The 20,958-nt window shown below is 42.1% G+C and overlaps 1 pseudogene; it reads left to right on the top strand.

Annotated features, from left to right (window-relative positions):
• The first annotated feature begins 1,828 nt into the window (after window positions 1–1,828).
• Window positions 1,829–2,172, top strand: LOC103747315 (annotated as a pseudogene).
• The last annotated feature ends 18,786 nt before the right edge of the window (window positions 2,173–20,958 follow it).

Raw genomic sequence — 20,958 nt, 5'->3', positions numbered from 1 at the left:
ACTTTTATAATATATACATTCCTTCTATTGGTTCTACCTGGGTAGAGGGAACCTCAATTGAGGAATTTCTTCCATTGAATTGGACTGTGTCCATGTCTGTGGAACATTTTCTTGATTATTGAGTGATGTACCCAGCCCACTATGGGTAGTGCCATCCATGGATAGGTAGCCCTGTGTTGTATAAAAAGCACAGGCCTGGAAAGCAAGCCAGTAAGCAGCATCCCTCCATGGTTTGTGCTTCAGCTCCTATATCCAGATTCCTGCCCTCACTTCCCTCAGCGATGAACTGTGACCTGGGAGATGTAAGATAAAATAAACCCTTTCTTCCACAAGTTGGATTTGGTCTGTGTTTTTACCACAGCAATAGAAAGTAGCTAGGACAGCCACCATGTAGGTGCTGGGAACCGAACCTGGGTCATTTGCAAGAGCAGCAAGTGTTCTTAAGCACTGAGACATTTCTTCAGCCCTATCATTCTTTTTAAAAAATATTTTTATTGATTCTTTGATGGTCTCACTATTTAGCCCCAGCTGGCCTGGAACTCACTATGTATACCAGGCTGGCCTTAAATTCATAAAGAGTCACCTGCCTCTGCCTCCCAAGTTCTGTGGTTAAAGATGTGTGCCACCATGCCCAACCTCTTAGTCATGCTTCTTGATAGAAAAACAGTGATAAAATAGTCAAATTATTACTTCTGACAACCTAGAATATGACACCCACTGGAAACAAGCTTTGAAACACCAAATTGTTTCTGTCAGACAAAGTAAAAAGAAGCATGGAGGATTCCAGCACGATAGATCTTACATTTTATACTACTAATTAAATTAAAAGAAAAAAATGATGTCCCTAATCATCATCACAAAGTATGAATTAAACTCAAGTATTTCCTGTGATTATGCTAAAGGGCCTCATATTACTTGATTCCCATGGCAAACTGTAAAGAACTTGATTATACAATTTGGACCAATTCAACAAATTAAACTCACAGTATCTTATGCGAAAAAAGTCCATGGAAATTCTTTGAGGAGGCCTCAAATTCAGTCAGAGACAAAAGCAAAGTCAAACATGAAAGGACTCTCAGAATCTCAGGAACCTTTGAAGAAATGGATTTTAAGAGTGTATGATAAGGTAGGAGAAATACAATTTTACTTTGAGTTGAATTGTCAATATGAACGTACTGTACAACCTTTGAGTTTCATGAACAAATGCCAGCAGCTTGGTGTGGTTCTATGAATTTCCAGGGGTGGCTAACATGAACTTGATCTTTTCCTAGTTTTCTTTAAAATAATTTGAAATGTCAAAAATCTCTTCACATGTTGGTGGGAAAGTAATTTAAAACTTTGGGGAAAGCTGGAGGTAAATTATCACATGTCACATTGACTGTATCACCTTAGGACAAGAGTTTCTCTCTACAATTTGAGACTACGTTTTTGGAGAGAATGCCAGTATTCCTTTTTTAATGCTCTATCAACTATTCTCAATGTCCATGGAATGCTTATGGGAAAACATTACAGCTGAGAGGGAATCCGAAGTTTCAAGACAGAGGTGGAGAGTCGCAGGGTGATAGTCAGGTTGATGATATTAAAGATCATTTACTTTAGGCAATTATCTAGTCTGGAGAAATGAAACTGACATACAACTCATTAAGGTTCCACTGGGTTTGGGAAATTCTTTGTGACAATCACATCTTGTATATGCTAAACAAGATTAAGATAGTGAGATATGCTTTCTGAGATGAGGCTGTGAGTGCTGCAGAACTACTGACTGACCTGACTCACCACTCTTTGCTCCAACCAAGGAACAAGTCATTCAGGAAGTCACAATGAAGCCATGGTTTTTAAAGATACCTGAAAGACACCTATGGAACCGGAGTTGGCAGTTCATTGAATTCAGATTGCTCTCACCAGACACAAAATGAAGTCTCTAGAGAAGGTGTGTGCTGACTTGATCAGAGGCAAAAAAGAAAAGGACCTGTTCAAATGCCTACCAAGACACTGAGAATCACTATAAGAAGAACACCTTGTGGTGAAGGTTCCAAGACATGGGATCATTTCCAGATGAGAATCTACAAGTGACTCACTGACCTATACAGTCCTTCTGAGATTGTTAAGAAGATTACTTCCATCGGTACTGAGCCAGGAGTAGAGGATGAAGTCACTATGGCAGATGCCTAAGTCAACTATTTTAATAAATTGACTTAATTGTTTTTTTTAAAGACTGAAATGTGGTGAGGCGGCGGTTTTGGAGTATTAACTATGTTGTTTTTCCTACATGTCCATGAGCTCATGGAGTGGCTGAGGGAAAGTTCATTCATTCAAAAACTATTTACCCTTACACACTGGCTGTGCACAGGGCCTGGGGACAGGTGTATCCAGGCAGCTGGTATGTTCAGGCCGCTGCAAGCACCCCACCAAGCTGAATCCCTGCACCTCTTTCACCAGGGGCAGGGCCTGAAGTTGGCCATGGAGCCATGCACACATGGTCACCTGGGTGGTGACCAACCCCAAGGAGGTCAGAGACAGATTGTCAAGTATAGATGAGAAAGGAACTGGCAAGTAAGAAAGAAAATGGACTGGAGAGGAAAGATGATGGCAGTGGTAGTGATTGACAAAACATGACTCCACTAAAATGTCTCATCACTGGCTCCCCCAGCCAAGAAGGAAGCTGTGAAACACACACCCACACACAAATATCTAACCAGATCCTTGGCCATGAAAAGGAAAACATGTGATCCATCTGTCTCCTTGAGCAAAAGCAAAAAGTGGTTTTCTCCAATATTGATGTCCCTCTGAGAAATTCAAGCCAGCAAGTAACTATTGCCTACATTTGCTACACAGAAGCCAAAATGCTGCTTCTGAAACACAAGTGTAATCATGGACACAGAGCAATAGAGACAGGAAAATAGTAGAAGCAATGTAATTGAAACTATGATCCTTCCTATGAGCCTGGAACTGCAGTTGCCGCCCATGACCTAAAGCTGTGGTCCCCTTCCATGAACCTGGAGCTGTGGTCCCCTCCCATGAACCTGGAGATGTGGTCCCCTCACATGAGCCTGGAGCTTTGGCCCACAACCATGAGCCATGGTTCCACATTCCTCTGGTGGTAGGCTGATGATAGTAAAGCAGATTGGAAGGTGGAGGACTTCTTGAATTTGGGAAGCAGTTTCAGCCTTCTCTGAGTGACTTCATTCCCCACAATCTCCCCCATCAAGGTCCCAAGTTGTGCATGGCAGTGGTTTTCCCTCTGTGTTGGGCTTATGCTGGAGGTCTCTGTCATTTGAAGATTCTAGTCTTGGGAGGACTGACTGGATAGAATGAATTCCCATATCTCCTGAGAGCCAGCTATGGTATTGACTCCACACATGGTCCTGGGATGTTAGGCCTCTCTCTTTCCTAGATACCAAGAAGTTTTCCATCATTTTTCTATTACTCTTCCACAGTCCCAATGTACAGTCTCCTATACCCTACAGAAAATTTAAAACATCTAATTGAATTTCTAGAGCTAAAAATCAGTCTGGGAAGTTTAAAAACTGCTTTTAAAAATATTTTATTATTTTCACTTCGTGTGCATGAGTATACTGCCTGCATGCATGTGAGAACACCCGTGTTGTGCTTCCATGTGACCATGGAGGTCAGAAAAGGGCTTCAGATTCCCCTGGGATAGGAGTCAAGGACAGCCCGCAGCCATCATGTGGGTGCCGGGAATCAAACCCGGGTCCTCTGCGAGAGCAGTCAGTGCTCCCAACCACTGAACCACCTCTCCAGCCCATAAAAACTGCTTTAATAACTAAACTTATATAATTCTCAAACTGAAAATATGTAATTGTATTAAAGAATGTAAATTTTCAATTCTATATATCTACTATAAATTTGAGCGTATTTTTACTGACAAAACCATACTACCAAGCTTCAACCATACTGTGAAATGTATCATGGTTGCTGTAATGAGTTGGCATTTGCTCCCTTTCCAAATTCACCAACATATATAGTCTTTCAATGTGATCATGTTATTTTTTTAAAAAGTAATGTGAATTTAAATTTTTTAAAATAAAAAACCTGAAAACCATTTATTAACAAGTATTCGCTAGGCACTGTGGAGTGGGACAGAAGAGGAGAAAAGTCTGATTCTTAGAAATACTGATTCTAAGACCCTTCCTCCAGCTCAGTATATCTAAGTGGCAGGCTTTAACTTATTGAAACTAAATCCTGTACTGTATTATTTTTCTGTTGTTGTGATAAAACACTGTGACCAAGGGAACTTATAGAAGGAAGAGTTTATTTGAGCTTACAGTTCCAGAGGGCTTAGAATCTTTCATGGTGGGGAGGCAATGGTGGCAGGACACAACCAGAGCAGAAAGTGGACCACTCACATCTTCAAGCAAGCACAGAAAACAGTAACTGGAAAACTGGCGAGGCTTAAGAGCTCTCCAAATCCACCCCCAGTTATGTGCTTTTTCTAGCAAGGCAATGCCTCCTAAAACCTCCCAAAACAGTGCCACTAGGGACAAAAATGACCAAATACTTGGAACCTGTGGGGAACATTTTCATTCAAATCACCACATGAACATACCCTCATATAATTTCCTTAAATAACAAAGTACTTAAGTTACTTGTAAGAAGTACCTCCAAAAAAAGGAAGTACCTCCAATTTCAGAGTGCCTCCAGAATCCATTGAGTCCTTGTCAAAGAACAGACATGCGCAAAAAAAAAAATGCCCACACATCTGGAGGATATCCTTTGGTGTCAAATGTTCATAATCTTCCACGAAGAATGCAACAACTTCCTCACCAAAAGCCCACCCCCAGTGACATGTTTACTCCAACAAGTCTGCACCTCCTAAAAGCCCCCAAAACAGTGCCACCAACAAGGGACAAAATTTCCAGTCTCTCTTTGCTTCCTGTGCCTGCTTTATGGACTCTTACTCCTGGAACTGTAAGCTCAAATAAACTCCTCTTTCTATAAAAATGTATTCACCATAGGGGATATTTATTTCCTGTTTGCTTTCTAATGTTGCTCACTTTGAACAATGTGACTCTTACTGGCATTTTGGTAATGTGAATTTCCCCTCATGAAAAGGTTTGTTCTTATTATTCATAACTCATTGCATATACTAAAAATATGTATATATTCAATAGGTTGAGTTAAAGGGGGCTCAAAAAATACTACACAAGGACTCACTGCCCAGAGGTCCACAGAAGCCAATAACAGGGCATCAGGTTTTTGCAAAACCCAAAAGCTTTTACTGAAGGGAGCAATCAAGGAGAAAGGAATTATACTTGGATCTGACTCCTTGATTTGTTGGTATGGGGGAATTAGTAGCATGAGAGAGGGGAGAAGTTGAATGGACAGTGAGAAAAATCTCTGGAGTTCTTTGCTTAGGTGCAGGCAGTTATCATGCTTCTTCACAGGTTGATTGTTTCCTTGGTGACGAAGTTGTTTCATTCTTTGTGGAGGATTTTGAGCTTTTTGGATTCTGGACTTTTCTCGGCCTTTGGGGTTGTTTTTTTTTTTTTTTTTTTTTTTTTCCTCCACCATGGCTCTCTCCATGGGTGGGGGAAAGGAAAACAATCTGAGGGACCTGTAATTTGGACCTCAGTTCCCATTGTGCACCAAGCAGTGCTTAGACCATGTGATTCCAAGGCAGATACTTTTCTAATTAGATGTAAGCATTTTAAAATTTCAGAGAACAAGGAGAACATGCTTGGGTGAGACATGTGCTCTCAGAGAAACAGCCTAAGGATATGTGTGCTGGACATAGTTTCCCTTTTTTTCTGCTGCTTTGATGAGCTTTTTTTTCCAGCAAAAGCTTGTATCTAGGAATGAAGCAATCCCGAGGACATTGCTTTGCATTCACAGTTGCAATGGATGGTAAGAGACATGGACTCCCTTCCTTGGTTTGAGACCGTGAATTCCTTTGCTTTGCTTTCCTATTTGGGGCCTACATACCTGAGGGTACCTTCTCCTGCTAATGTTACAGAGTTCGAGATTACTAAGAAAAGACCACTTAGATTCAAAAGCTCCAAATCAGCCAAATTATTTGTTTAGACTTGCCAGCTGACTGCAGTCCCTAATTCAAGAGTTAGAAACTGCAGTGCTAACTGGGAGGAGACAGGAGTTTTTAAAGGTAAAAATCACAGTTACTTCATTTCTGTGGAATTTGCAGCTGTGTGGGTTAATATCTTACCTCCCTCTGCACATATTGATAGGCAAGTTTCACAAAAATCAGAGCAAGCAGTTAATTATTTCACAACACACAGTTAAAAGGGGGCTTCTGTGGTCAGAGCTTCCTGGTATTGTCTACCAGTCTTTGCTGATAGGACAAACAATATGTAGTCACATCTGTCATTATACTACAGAGTTTGGTTTCTCAGATAAACAGGATATTTCTAAGGTTAGTTCCTGCTTAAGCAAGTAAATAGTACAGAAGCACAAGAATAGCAGCTACAGTGTCTGGGCGACAACATCACTATTGGTGATAAGCTATTTTCTTGGAACCAGACCCTTAAGGGAGAGGAACAGGGGCTTACTAGAATTAACCTTCCTAGCTTAGGGAAACAAAATGGAGGAAGGTAACAAAATGAGGTTGTTTACACACTTTCACATACCAGGATGATCTAACTGTGTGCTTTCTAAATGTAAAAAGCATTGCTGTCCACATTTAATCTGTGAGATATATGAATCCCATGGGGATTTTATCCTGCTGGGTTATGGGCTTATTTTATCATGGAGGTGAGCTCACTAAGGTAGCCATGTGACTTGGTCACCATCATGGCTGGTGACCTCACCAAGAGGGAGGCAACCATGTGACCTGGTCTCCATCTTGGTTGATGACATCAGTATGGGGACAGTCACATGACTTGGCTGCCATCTTGGACAGTAACATTTTCAAAATGGTGGTGATCTGTGTGACCTTGCCACCATCTTAATCCAACCACATTGGCATAATTCAAAATGATGACACTCAGGAATGTACTGGTACTACTTAACTCTAGGGGATCATGATAACCTGGGAATTCTCTGGACTATAGACATTTAATCATATATCTTAATCCTCTTGCAATTTTTCTTTTGATTTTCATCTTGGATGCTTGATGAGATTGTAGAAAACTATGAGATTTCAACAGTTTCTATTGCCTTGTAACAAGGTCAATGCATTTTTATGTCAGACTCAGGAGGTAATATCAGACCTCCACAATGGGGGGTTAAATTTTAGCATTATTTTGACCTGTTTCTAAATGGGAAAATTCTGAGTACTATTTAAATTTTATTTATTAACCTGAAGTCTTAATGCTTCCTTTGTTGTCCTTTCTGTCTCCTCTGATTTATGTTATGCTAATAACTTAGACAAGGGGAACTCTGCTGGTTTCATATGTAAAGGCATCTCCCTGTGTAAGAAACATTAAATATTAGTCTTCTCTTTCAAAATCTCTGAAACTTAGAACTTGGTTTTGTTATGGGTCCATAAAATTCCCTAAATTGACCACTCAGACACTGAGTCTCAGTAAAAAGGAGCACTTTATTGAGGCCAACCGGTTGGGTATACAGTCTCGGGAGCTGCCCTGTGACCCCAAACAGTGAAATTGCGGAGCTTTTAAGCAGAAAAACCACAAAAATCACAAAGCCGGGGGGGTTTCCATAGAAACTATACACAGAATAATCAAGAAAGGAACAATCTAGGGCTGACTTCCAGAGACTTTATCTATACAGTTATTGGCTGTCTCACCTGGGGCAGAACATCCTCTCTCTTCTGCCCCAGATCATTCCCATAGAGACCATTCACAGATGTACCAAGTATACTGTCATTGGTTAGCTCAGAACATTTTTTCTTTTCTGCCCCAGACCATTCCCATTGAAATCATAAACAGAAACCAGGAAAGGGTTTGAACAATGAAGGGGATTTTCAGAGTCAGGTGGAAGGCAGCTTTTTTTTTTTTTTTTTAGAGGATAGGGAGGGGGTCCGAGAGGCGTTCTCCTTCTTTCCCCCCTTTAGTTTTTGGAAATTTTTGAATCAAACCGTTGATTTGTCTGTGGGCGTAATGTCCAGGGGATTATAATGGGCCATCAGTTGTACAGCGGAGACCCTTTCTTTAATAAATTTAACTAGGGCTATAAATTTAATAAATTTAATAGTGCTATAAAGATTAAGAGGGGACCAGCTATTGCAGTGATAAGAGTAGTAAGCCAAGGTGACCAGGAGAATAAAGACTCATCCCAGTTTTGGGAACCTTTCTTAAGTTTTTCTCATTCTAGAAGACTCTGTTTTACCCATGTCAGGGTGTCCTTAATTACAGCTGAATGGTTGGCATAAAAACAACATATTTCTCCTAGAGGCATACAGAGTCCACCCTCCTTAAGAAAAAGTAGGTCTAAGCCTCTTCTATTTTGTAGGACTACTTCAGCTAAGGAGTTTATTTGTTGTTCTGAATAGGAAGTGGTGACATGTAATCTCCTGATATCTTCATCAACTTGTTTACTTAAAACTTTTAAGTTTTGATTATTTGTGACCCAGGCTGCTGTTTAGATAGCAGCAGACCCACCTATCTCAGTTCCCATGAGGAGAGGAGCTAAAATGGAGGCTGCCATAGCTCTCCGAGACCGAGAGAGACCCATATGATGTCTTCCAGCATTTTCCTCATAGTAACAAACCTGGGGCATAACGTGTACTAGTACACAAAATTTCTGTCTCCCTATGAAGTATTGGGGGTGTAAACAAGGAGTTAGGCCAGAGGAGCAGGCAAACCAAGTGGAGCGGGGGGGGGGCAGCAAGCAACTAGGTGTTTCCTATAGACCAGGTGTTTTCTGTTATAATATATGACTGATTACAAACCTCGAGGTAAGGGGAGGTATTTAATGGATATTCTTTTGACATAAGGCATAGCCCTTGCCCCTTTAAATCCCCTAGGGTAAAAGTAGTTTCCCAAGGACATGAAGCAATGTCGTTTAGGGGCACTAGTTTTAATTTTTGTCTTTTTGCAGTGAGAGCAAATCCTATGTAGTAGGGTGGTCGGGGATCCAGGCAGAGCCAGCAGTCTTTGGTCATTTTTGGGCTTCTATTATTTAAATATTGGAAGGTAGCCTTTACAGCATTTATGAGGAGCTCTTCTTCTAGAAGGGGAGAGAAATCTTCATCCCTCAGAGACATTGGCCTTTTAGTTTGGAGAGTGGTCAGGCTGGGAATCAGTTTAGTCGGGGTTTCTGAAGGAGGGGGGCTAAATCAGGTTTGAATTCTGCCAAAGGTCTTATAGGTCGAGGTGGCACAGGTTTTGGGAATTTTTGAATTGTGAATAGGGTTCCAGGGTCTTTACCAGATACATAGGCCCTCATTCCCCGTGTACGGCCTGTGTCCCATCTCTGACATCCCATTGTTTTAGGGTTATAATAAAAGGGTTACAAGTCTTGGGGACCATACAAGACATTTTTTTCTAATTGAATATTTATGTATGGATCTTGTTGCATATACCATGTCGGGGCCCATGTCTCACATCCCCAGTATGCACAAAAGTAACTCTCCTCATCCAGACAGAAGCAAGGGTCCAGTTGGCTTACTCGAAGACAAATGTGGCAAGACTTATGTCAAGCCCAAATCCCCAGAGACAAAATTGATAGAAAACCAAATTGATAGAAAACCAAATTCTAGAAGGTTTTAAAACCAGAAGAACAGTTTACAAAGGACATTGTGGGCCTCCATTTGTTTTAGGGAGCCTAGTGTTGGCCATAAGGAACATATATCAGTTTTAAATTGGGGAGCAATTTGAGGGCTAGGAGGAATAACTTCCATAATAGTTTTTCCTGCTTGTGTATCCAATAATCTCCAAACATAAGTTTGGGGCTGGTAAATTCTCTGGGGGTGAGTTTCAAGGGCTAATAAAAGTAGAATCATAATTACAGTGTGGAAGTGATAGACAGGTTTTCTTTTACCAGCTGAAGTTTTAAAGGGTCTTCTGAATGAGGCTGGACTCTCCATTTTTCCCGGCCAGCTTGCACAGGCTTGATGTGTGAGTGATGAATCCAGGTGCGCAGTCCACCTACTTTCATTGCCGTGGGAGTCGTCAGAATCACAGTGAATGGTCCTTTCCACTGAGGGGCCAGTGTTTCCTTCTGATGGTTTCTTATCCAGATAATGTCTCCAGGTTGGTAAGGATGTGGAGTAGCCTGGGGCAGTTCGTGCACATGCCGGATCAGGGAGTAGAGTTGCTCTTGTACCTCCTGCAATGCCCTAATAGATGGGAGGATTTCGTGATTAGTTATTTTAGCCAACAGTTCTGACTAATCTTGGAACCAGGGGAGGGGGTCTTCCAAAAAGAATTTTAAAAGGAGTTATTTTCTGAATATAGGGGGAGTTTCTAGCCCTAAGGAGGGCAAAAGGGAGGAGAGTCACCAGTCTATGCCAGATTCTAAGGTTAATTTAGTCAAGGTCTCCTTAAGGGTCCGATGCACCCTCTCTACCTGTCCTGAACTCTGGGGATGGTATGCACAATGTAGTTTCCAATCTGTCCCCAGGGCCTTTGTTAAGGCCTGAATTACCTGAGAGATGAATGCTGGTCCATTGTCAGATCCTAACACCAGGGGCACACCAAACCTGGGAATGAGTTCATCCAGTAGCCTCTTGGCAACTGTAGTTGCCATTTCCTTCTTGGTCGGAAAAGCTTCTACCCATCCTGAAAAAGTGTCTACAAAAACCAGTAAATATTTATATCCAAAGCGTCCTGGCTTTACCTCTGTGAAGTCCATCTCCCAGTGGACCCAAGATGCAGTTCCTCTTTCACATTTTTTAAAGAAGTTATCATTTTTGGGGTAGGCATTAGCCATCTGACATGCCATACACCTGGAAGTGATGTCCTGTATTGTAGCTGTTGAGAAAGGAAACTGAAAGCATCTGGTTAATAATAATCTATTCTTTTCCCATGGGGGTTCCTTCATGGGGTTGGCAAACTAGCATTTCTCCCAGGCAGTGGGGGAGGATGACCTTGCCATCTGCAGTGTGTCTCCATCCCAAGGAGGCATAACCATTTGGAATTGTCTGGAAATATTTGTCATCCTCTTTTGTATATGAAGGCTTTTCAGGTAATGTAGGATTTGGCAGGGCTAGGAGAGCAGGTTCAGATGGAGCCTCTGCGATTTTCTTGGCAGCTTGATCCGCCTTTTGGTTTCCTCAAGCCTCAGGTGTATTTTTTTTTTTTGATGTCCTGGGCAATGAATGACTGCCACCCTTTTTGGCATCCATATGACTCTTAATAAGTTAATGATTTCTTGTTTGTTTTTAATAGTCCTTCCTTCTGATGTCAGGAAGCCTCTTTCTCTATAGATGGCTCCATGTACATGAACAGTGGCAAAAGCATATCTACTGTCAGTGTAAATGTTGACAGTTTTACCCTCTCCCAGTCTTAGGGCCTGAATCAAAGCTATTAGTTTAGCTTTTTGAGCAGAGGTTTCTTTGGGCAAGGCTTCTGCCCATAAAATATTTTTCTGGGTGACTACTGCCGCCCCTGCATACCTGATTCCATCTCTGATGTAACTGCTCCCATCTGTGTACATCACCAAGTCAGGATTTTTCCATGGTAGGGCAGTGAGATCAGGTCGGCTTCCCTGGACATGCTGCAGCAATTCAGAACAATCGTGATGCACAGTCATCTCAGACTCGGTCTCAGGGAGCAGGGATGCAGGGTTTAAGGCACTGGTCACTGCATATATTAGGTGGGGCATATCTAGCAGGAGAGACCAGTAATGAGTTAGTCTTGCATTTGTGAGCCAGTGATCAGGTGGGCCCTCAATACCCCTTTGATAGTGTGGGAGGTAGTCACAATTAATTGTTGTCCCAAGGTAAGCTTGTCAGCATCTTTAACCAGGACTGCAGTGGCTGCTATGATCTTTAAACAGGCTGGGCATCCAGCCACTACTGAGTCTAATTTTTTTGAGAGGTAGGCCACCAGTCTCTTCCAGGGGCCCAAAGTCTGAGCAAGTACGCCCTTTGCTACACCAAGCCATTCATCCACATAAAGGTAGAAGGGCCTCGAGACATCAGGCAAAACTAGGACTGGTTCAGAAGCGAGGGCCTGTTTTAGGTTGTCAAAGGCCTGTTGCTGTTCTTCTCCCCAGGAAAATGCTGAGGTTTCCTCCCCTTGTTACCTCATATAGAGGCTTGGCCAGCTCTGCAAAACCAGGTATCCATAGGCAACAATACCCAGCTGACCCCAGAAATTCTCTGACTTGCCTCTGACTTTGAGGAAAAGGGATGTCCAGGATGGCCTTTTTTCTTGCAGAGGAGAACCTGCGCATACCCCCCTTTTAATTGAAACCCTAGATATTGTACCTCCTCTTGGCAGATCTGTGCCTTTTTAGCTGACACCTTGTATCCTAGGCATTGAAGTTCCTTTAACAAGTCCATTGTAGCTTCTAAGCAAGAGGGATGGTCGGCCTCATCGAAAATGGTGGGAAAGTTTTTAAATCCTTGTGGAAGCCTTGTCCATGTTAGTTGGCCACTAAACCCTTCTTCAGGATCTTGCCATTCAAAGGCAAAGATAAGTTGACTCCCCTTGTCCAGGGGGATGCTGAAAAAGGCATCTTTTAAATCCAGGACAGTATAGATTGTCCTGTCAGGGCTCAGGGAGCTTAGGAGGGTGTAAGGATTTGGCACGGTGCAGTGTATGTCTATAACTCTCTTATTTACCTCTCTCGAATCTTGCATGGGTCTGTAGTCAGTAGTCCCTGGCTTCTTCACAGGGAATAGGGGAGTGTTCCAAGGAGATTGTCAAGGGACTAGGATGCCAAATTCCCGTAGTCTTTTTAAGTGAACCTGCATAGAGGCTTGTGCTTCAAAAGACATTGGGTATTGTCGTACCCGAACTTCCAAAGTAACTATCATGGGTGGGTCGATGGGCTGCAAACCCTGGGGAATTTTCCTCAGCCCAGACCTGGGGAATCTCTTGCATCAATTTAACAGTTAGAGATGGCAATTGATCCAAAGGGGGCCCTTCATGAAGATGGTATTCGTCCTCAGCTCGCAGGGTGAGGACAAATCCAGTGGTCTTTACATTGACCTTATCTTTGTCAAAATGGATTGAGGCACCAAGTTTGCTCAGCAAGCCTCAGCCTAACAATGGATAGGGAGAGTCAGGGATAACCATGAAGGAATGCTGAATCTGTCCTGTACCCAAATTAACAGTTCTTTGAGTAGTCCAAGGATAAGAGTGGCTACCTGCAACTCCTTGAATGTAGGTGTATTGCCGTGAGGCCAGTGGGCCAAGGGGCTTCTTTAAAACCAAGAAGGTAGTGCCAGTATCAACCAAAAAGTCAACAGGCCTCCCTCCCACTTTTAGGGTTAGCCAGGGCTTGGGGAGGGGAGATGATCCCTGACACCCTCAATTATCCAGTTCCAGTACCTTTTGAGTTCCCTTATGACATCGAGGGCAATCCCAAATCCAGTGTCCTATTTCCTTGCAGTAGGCACATTGGTCTCTCTTGAGAGGTCCATTTTTGGGAGGTGGTCCAGTCTGCCAGCCCTGCTTTCCTGGAAAATGTTTTCTCGGGGGGTGTTCTCCTTCTCTTAATGTTAAAGCTCGAGCCAATTTTCAGTGGTGATGTTCCTCACGTTCCTCCTGGGTTTCACAGTTATTAAAAACCTTTTGGGCTATTTCAAGCAATTTAGAGAGGCTCTTACCTTCAAAACCATCCGGCTTCTGTAACTTTTTGCGAATATCAGGTGCTGACTGAGTCACAAAGGCTATATTTATGGCTCCTTGGACCTCAGATGCCTCAGGGTCAATAGGAGTATAGGCTCTATAAGCTTCCATAAGCCTTTCTAGAAACTGTGCTGGAGCCTGTCTGTCCCTGCAAAACCTGACTGACTTTTGATAAAGTTGTGGGCTTTTTGGTAGCAGCCTGGAGACCCCCTATAAGAATCTGGTGATAGAGTTTGAGTGCTTCCCTACCTTCAGGGGTATTGGGGGTGCCATCTGGGGCAGCGTCGAGGAAAGGCCTCTTCAATCTCTGTTGGATCCTCGATGAATCGGCCATTCTCAGACAGCACCCATTTCTGGGCCTCTGAGAGGATCCGTGTATGTTCCTCAGTGGTAAAGAGAATGAGGAGGAGCTGTTGGACATCATCCCATGTGGGTTGATGGGTAAGGAAAATAGTCTCCAACAATCCAATTAAAGCCTGTGGTTTTTCAGAGAAGGGGGGGTTGCAGTTTCCAATTATAAAGGTCACTAGTTGAGAAGGGAGTATAAACAAGAAAACTATGGCCAGAGGCATCTGGTGGGGACAGAGCATGGAGGGGAAGGACAGCAGGGGTCGTCTCAGGCCTATAGGGTGGTCCTGAACTCATGTGTGGAGGGGTGAGGAGTGGAGGGATGGTTGGAGCAGGAAGAGAGGCTGGGGAAGGAGGTGAAGCTGTGGAAGGAGGAGAGGTTGTGGAAGGAGTAGAGGCTGTGGAGGGAGGAGAAGCTGTGGGAGGAGAAGCTGGGGAAGATGGAGGTGAAGTTGGAGGCTGTGAATAAGGAGGAGGATCCAAGAGAGGGTCCTCAGTTGAAGGGGGAAGGACAGTAGGTGGTTGAGGCTGGGAGGGAGTTTGTCGAGGACCCAGAGACAAGAGGGAGGGTTTTGAGGTAGAAAAATAGGGTCTCAACCATTTGGGGGGTTTATCCAAAAGGTAAAAGTAAGCCATAACATAGGAAACCTGATCAGGATGTCCTGGGCTTCCAAAAATCACAGCCTGAAGAGAATAAAGCTTGTTAATCTCAAAAGAACCAGTAGAGGGCCATCCTACATTAAAAGACGGCCATTCAAGAGAACAGAGGGTCCAGAATTTTCCTGAATAAACAGTATCTCCAGAGATTGCAGCTGCTTTTTGAAAATCCTTAAAATGAGAAAGAATTAGGTCAAGGGGAGTTTCTTCAGATGATGGAGTCTGACCCATGATGGAAAGAAAGAGGATTAATCCAAAACAAAGACCAATGAGAACTAAACAAACAGGACCAGGATGACACAGAACAAAAGCATGGCATGTTGGGGAAATCGCTGTGTGCTGGGGAATCACTGTGAGTTTGAAGATCGCTGCGGGAGTGACTAGGGTCAATGTCAAATGTCCGGAGGGCACAGACAGTCAACCTACCAGATGGAGGGTCAGGGCGTCCCCTGTCCTCCAGCTTGGAGAGCAATACTGTATCCAGTTTCTCTCCTTTGAGCCCCCAGAAGTCCAGACACTCAGAACAGAAACCAAAACAGACTCACCATGGGAGGAACCAGAACTGAAGTCTCCAGGCACCAGACGGAGATCCGAAAAAGACAGGAAAACAAACCGAGTGTTTTCAGGGAATCCCAGACGAGCCCCCAAAAATGTTATGGGTCTGTAAAATTCCCTAAATTGACCACTCAGACACTGAGTCTCAGTAAAAAGGAGCGCTTTATTGAGGCCAACCGGTTGGGTATGCAGACAGTCTCCGGAGCTGCCCTGCGACCCCGAACAGTGAAATCGCGGAGCTTTTAAGCAGAAAAACCACAAAAAACACAAAGCCAGGGAAGGGGTCCATAGAAACTATACACAGAACAATCAAGAAAGGAACAATCTAGGGCTGATTTCCAGAGACTTTATCTATACAGTTATTGGCTGTCTCACCTGGGGCAGGATGTCCCCTCTCCTCTGCCCCAGATCATTCCCATAGAGACCATACACAGATGTACCAAGTATACTGTTATTGGCTGGCTCAGAACGTTTTTTCTTTTCTGCCCCAGACCATTCCCAATTAAAATTGAAACAGAAAACAGGGAAGGGTTTGAACAATGAAAGGGGTTTTCAGAGTCAGGTGGAAGGCAGCTTTTTTTTTTTTAGAAGATAGGGAGGGGGTCTGAGAGGCATTCTCCTTCAGTTTATGACAAGAAATTCTAATCTTTTAATCCCACCACACCTTTTAAGACTTTTAAGGGAAGACCTTGGTGCATCTCTGAACCTGATGACCTAGGGCAGCTGAGCTCTTCTCTCTTTAAGCAGATTCTTTTAAACTGGATCTGACTGACCATGCAATGTGCCCTTAGGCAAAAGTAAAATTTGCCTTGCCAAGTTACTTTTGTTTTGTCCACATGTTCTTTGTGAGGTATTGATGGGGTTCTTAGATTGATAGGGTTTTATTTATATCACCTTTCAGTTATTTAGCTCTTAAACAGGGAAAGAGACACTACCATAAGTCTACATGGAAAACTTAGCTCTTTCTTTTAGACCACTAAGCCTTTTTACATATTAAAGAGCTAGAGAGCTGCCTTCTCCTACTCTTTGGTGTACCTAGATTTCATGTAATTGTGTTATATGTGTCCATGATAATTGTTTTCATGTATTTTTTGGGTCAAGATAATTTTTGAATTGTGGCCACTTTATTTTTTTCTCATCTCTCTCTCTCTCTCTCTCTCTCTCTCTCTCTCTCTCTCTGGTCTTTTTTGAGATGAGGTCTCCCTGTAGCCTCAGTTGGCCTGAAACTCTCTATGTAGACCATAGTTCAGGCTTGCCTTGAACTCACAGAGATCCATCTGCCTCTGCCTCTGCCTCCAGAGGGCTGGGATTAAATGCGTGTACCACCATGTCCAACCTCCTTTCTCATTCTTTTGTTGTGCACAAGAATTATTGGTTTTATTTTTGTCATGCCTAATCAAAATACACATGTATAAATTTATGAATATAAATATTTTTATGATACATTCAAAGGCCTTATAAACCTGGGTACCCTAATTATTTTTAAATCTTTCAAACAGTGTCTTTAGGTCTATTAAGTGTTTCACCAAACTTTCAAATGCTAATTGCTTATACAAACCAGCATCTAAGCCAGTTGTGTAAAAATCCTATTTGTTAAATACATTTTTTTGGTTTTAGTTTGCTCTCAAGGTGTTTTTAAGGTATCCATTTTGTTTGTCTGCTTCAAAGGTGTTTTGGGTAAAAATAACAAAAACCATAATCTCAACAAAAAGTAATTACAAAATCTTAGTTACTAAAATCTATCTTACATATAATTAGATATGTATAGACAGTCAACACGAGCTTATGTTTCTTAAAATTAATTTACTTGGTATCAAATTGGCATATAAGTAAAGTCTCATACAAACTAAAGCTGTTAAATTAATCCAAAAATATTTTTTCAGGTCAAAATGTTATCTCTTTAATCCTTATCTACAACATGGTTCCTATTGCTCAAATATATAAATTAATTTTAAATACATCTCTGTCTTGCTCTCTCTCTCTCTATCTATCTATCTATATATACACACATATATGTATATATAGGGTAAATATTAATTGCTTGGCAAAGTCTCATAACAAATGCTAAATTTGTTTGTGGATGTTATTAAGAAAATTTATTAAAAGTCTGAGCAGGGTTATAGCACAGTTTTCCTTAAGAGATTATGCTGGAGGTTATGAACTTCAATTTGATAATGTTTTGCTATGTACCAGTTGCTTCTCTCTACCTAGTGTTTATGCTCCTTCAAAACCTAAAGCAAGGTTTTGGTAGCTCACTTGCTGAACTACATGAAGTGAGAAAAATTTTAATGATTTTGTATTTTCTATAAGGTTTACCTGAGAACTTATAAAGCACAGTGTGTACACGGGTAATATTAACTCATTACATTACCTTATGTGTGTAATTCGGATTCCATGTTCTTTTAATAAGATGATGGTGTACAGCACTCTTCTGAGTCAAAGAACTGCCATCTTCATTATTATGGAGCCTGGGACTACTGAGAAAAGACCACCAGACTCAATTCAGATAGGGATAAAAGACTTTTATTCAAGCTAGCTTGGACTGCAGTCTCCGTATCGGGTTAGAGGGCTGCAGTGGGGAAGGGGAGTGAAAGGGGATCTTTTAAAGCTAAAAATGACAAAAGGAATGTTGACAAGGTGGTCCCTGAAAAACAGGGTGGTCATGGTCTACATGTCAAGGTGGCCTAAAATAGCAAAACAAGCAAGTTACAGAAGCCAAAATCAGCAGTTAGTCATATAACAATTTTGTTTTCTATACGTCTAGAAAGCAAATGGCTGCAACTGCATTTTCCTGAGAGATAAGGGGAAAAGGGGTCAGGGTTTCTTAAAAACAGTCCTTGAGCTAGAAATATACTATAGTTAAGCTTCTAAGATGGATACTTTATCCAAAATGGAGTCAGTTTGGTCAGTACATCATGACTTCAGCTATGCCTACTTGCAAAAGAGCACCACAATTGGGCTTGTTGATGATTGTGTTCCTTCATTAAAGGAGGGATAAGCAATGTCATTTGACCGTCACCTGAGTATCCAGCCATTCTTCCAAGTTAGCTGTGTGTAATTCTGCCCTAATTGCAAATGGCCTCCAGAATTTGGGAAGTACTATAGTACATAATCTTGGCAAAGCTAGGAAGAGAGGGCTTGACCCATGAGGTTATAAAAAAGTCAACATTCATACTGGGTAAAGGGTTTCCAGTGCAAGTACTCTCAGGTCACCCCAGTAACCCCTCACTCATCTCTGTAAGTTCATTGGTTCCCCAGGGTGAATTTTAATGTAATTGAACATTGGTTTGACACTAGAACCTTAGAAAGGGGACAAACATTGCTTAGTATCCCCAGGAAGAGAATTCTCACAACAGATGGAAAACTTGTTAATGTTATTATGTCTCATGGTATTAAGAAATGAGATGAGAAAGTGAAAAAAGATGTTAGAAGGATATAGAAATGGAAATAATGAGAACATCTATGTAAGTGCTGAAGGTCTGAGTAGATATGTTACAGTATATGAAAGATGAGACAAAATTATGTACAGATAATCTTAAGATATCTAAGGTCATAGTTCAGTCAACTAGTTTAAGGTACAAAAATATATGTCTAGTGAAGGTTTAAGAACATATGGTTTCTGCTCAAGTTTTATCTACATATTACATTGTAATTAAAAATACCAGCCTAGCCAGGTGTGGTGGTGCACACCTTTAATCCCAGCACTTGGGAGGTAGAGGCAGGTGGATCTCTGTGAGTTTGAGGCCAGCCTGGTCTACATAGTGAGTTCCAGGCCAGCTGGGGCTACAGGGAAACCCTATCTCAAAAAGCTCCCCCCCAAAAAAACCAACAACAAAACAAACAAAGTACCAGCCTGATGTAACTAACATTCTTCAGTGTTTAATAACCATAATTTAAGGCCTATAATAATCTCAGCAGCTGGACTTAAAGTTTTTGTTCCTTGCCTTCCAAGGTCAACTAAGTCACATGTCCTCCTGTTCAGGGAGGCCATGGAGACCCCACTAGAAGGATTCAAACCAGCATCCATTCTACAAAGAGGAGGGTCAACACAGGGAAATGTTTCCTTCATGCGTCCCAGCAAAGCCATGGTCAAGTAGGACCTTTGACTTATCCTCATATAGATGGAACTGGCAAAAGAAACACCTAAGGAGCCAGAGGCTCCTCCCAAGCCCATATGACCCCTAAGGAACAGATCCTCAACTGACCTTAAGAGTAAAAATAAACTAGTTTATTTGGGCCAACTGCATGGTCTTAAACACCCAACAGGAAAGTATAAACAAAGAGTAAAATTATTGGTATATTTCTTTAAGAGTACAAAGGATTGAACTTCCCATACATTAGGCTTAAGTTCATATAAGATGTTACTTACACAAATTTTCACTAATGATTTTGTTCTTAATAAGGAAATGCTGCTCAGGTGTAAGACTCCAAATCCTGGCCTAATCAACTCTGCAGTGCCTACCTGAAGTCAAAAGGAAAAAAAAACACTATTCTTATCTAAAAATTAAATAATGACTAAATTTCTTCTCTCTCCCTGTCTAAAGGCCATTTGGGAGGGAACTCACACTGTGATTCTAGTCACTCCAACAACTATTAAAGTGCTTGAAAAGCAAATCCTGAGCCTAGCCATGGAAGCCAAAAGAAAAATGAGAAGAAATCCAGTAGATGAATGCTTTTAGAAGCCCTCATCAAGAAACTCTGATTTGAAAATTCACCCTTTTCTGACTTCTTCTGGTTCCCTGACTAGAATTTGTGCCTAATTACTCTTGCCTTTACTTCTCCTTCCCTTCCTCAGTCCACTGATATCCATCATCATCATGATAATGATTATTCCATGCCTTATTAAATTTTTTCAGGACAGAATCAATGAGATGACCCAATGGTCAGTGAATCAGATGCTCTTAACCAAATTCCATCAGATTTCCTACCAGCCCCTGTCTGCCTGACCCCACACACACTTCAGACCAATGTTCCAGCCTTTTGAGACTACCCTTCTTTGCTGACATCCTTGTCCAGCAGTAAGTAGCTAAAGAAAGACCACCATTGCCCCTTATTACTAACAAAAGGCTGGAATGTTAGGTTCCTAGCAGACTCCTGAAATGGTGGTGCAGCTCCCAATATTCTAAAATGGCAGGTCCAAATTTAGCCCTGGAAATTCCCTCTGCTTATTGGAAGACCAACCAATCCTGAGCTAAATTGCCCAGCCTACATCATGGAAAGTTGCCCAAAAACTTAACTGCCTATAAAGATGTGTGACTTCCCCTGCTGGTTGTTATTTCTCTGCTCCCCAAGAGACAGCCCAGTGATCTGTTTGCTCTCAAATAAACTGCTGTCCTCCATGGAGTTGTCTTGGTGAAACTTCCATTAGGTGAGGAAATATTGAACCAAAACAAGGCTGAAAACCAGCTGGGCAAACATCAAATTCAGTAGCCCCATGTCTGACTTCTGGGACTTTACTTCCAAAGGGCTTCAGTGGATCAGCCCTTCCAGCTTTGCCACATGCAACATATATCTCTCCCTTGGGCTGGTACCACTTCCTTCGTGCAGCTCTCCTTGGCAGATGTCCCATGGCTCTGGCATCTTGAACATCTTGAGATCCCCAGTGCCAACCAGGCTTTGCCTTCACAGTTTCACCCAATGGCCCATCAGGGTCTTCTTTATGCAGGGATGTCCCTGCTGCATATTGCCTGCCTTTGGTATCTCTCTGAAATTGTGGAGGAAA

Source organism: Nannospalax galili, unplaced genomic scaffold (genome assembly GCF_000622305.1).
Source record: "Nannospalax galili isolate Female #2095 unplaced genomic scaffold, S.galili_v1.0 scaffold225, whole genome shotgun sequence".
NCBI lineage: Eukaryota > Metazoa > Chordata > Mammalia > Rodentia > Spalacidae > Nannospalax > Nannospalax galili.
This window is presented reverse-complemented; position numbering and strand designations above follow the sequence as displayed.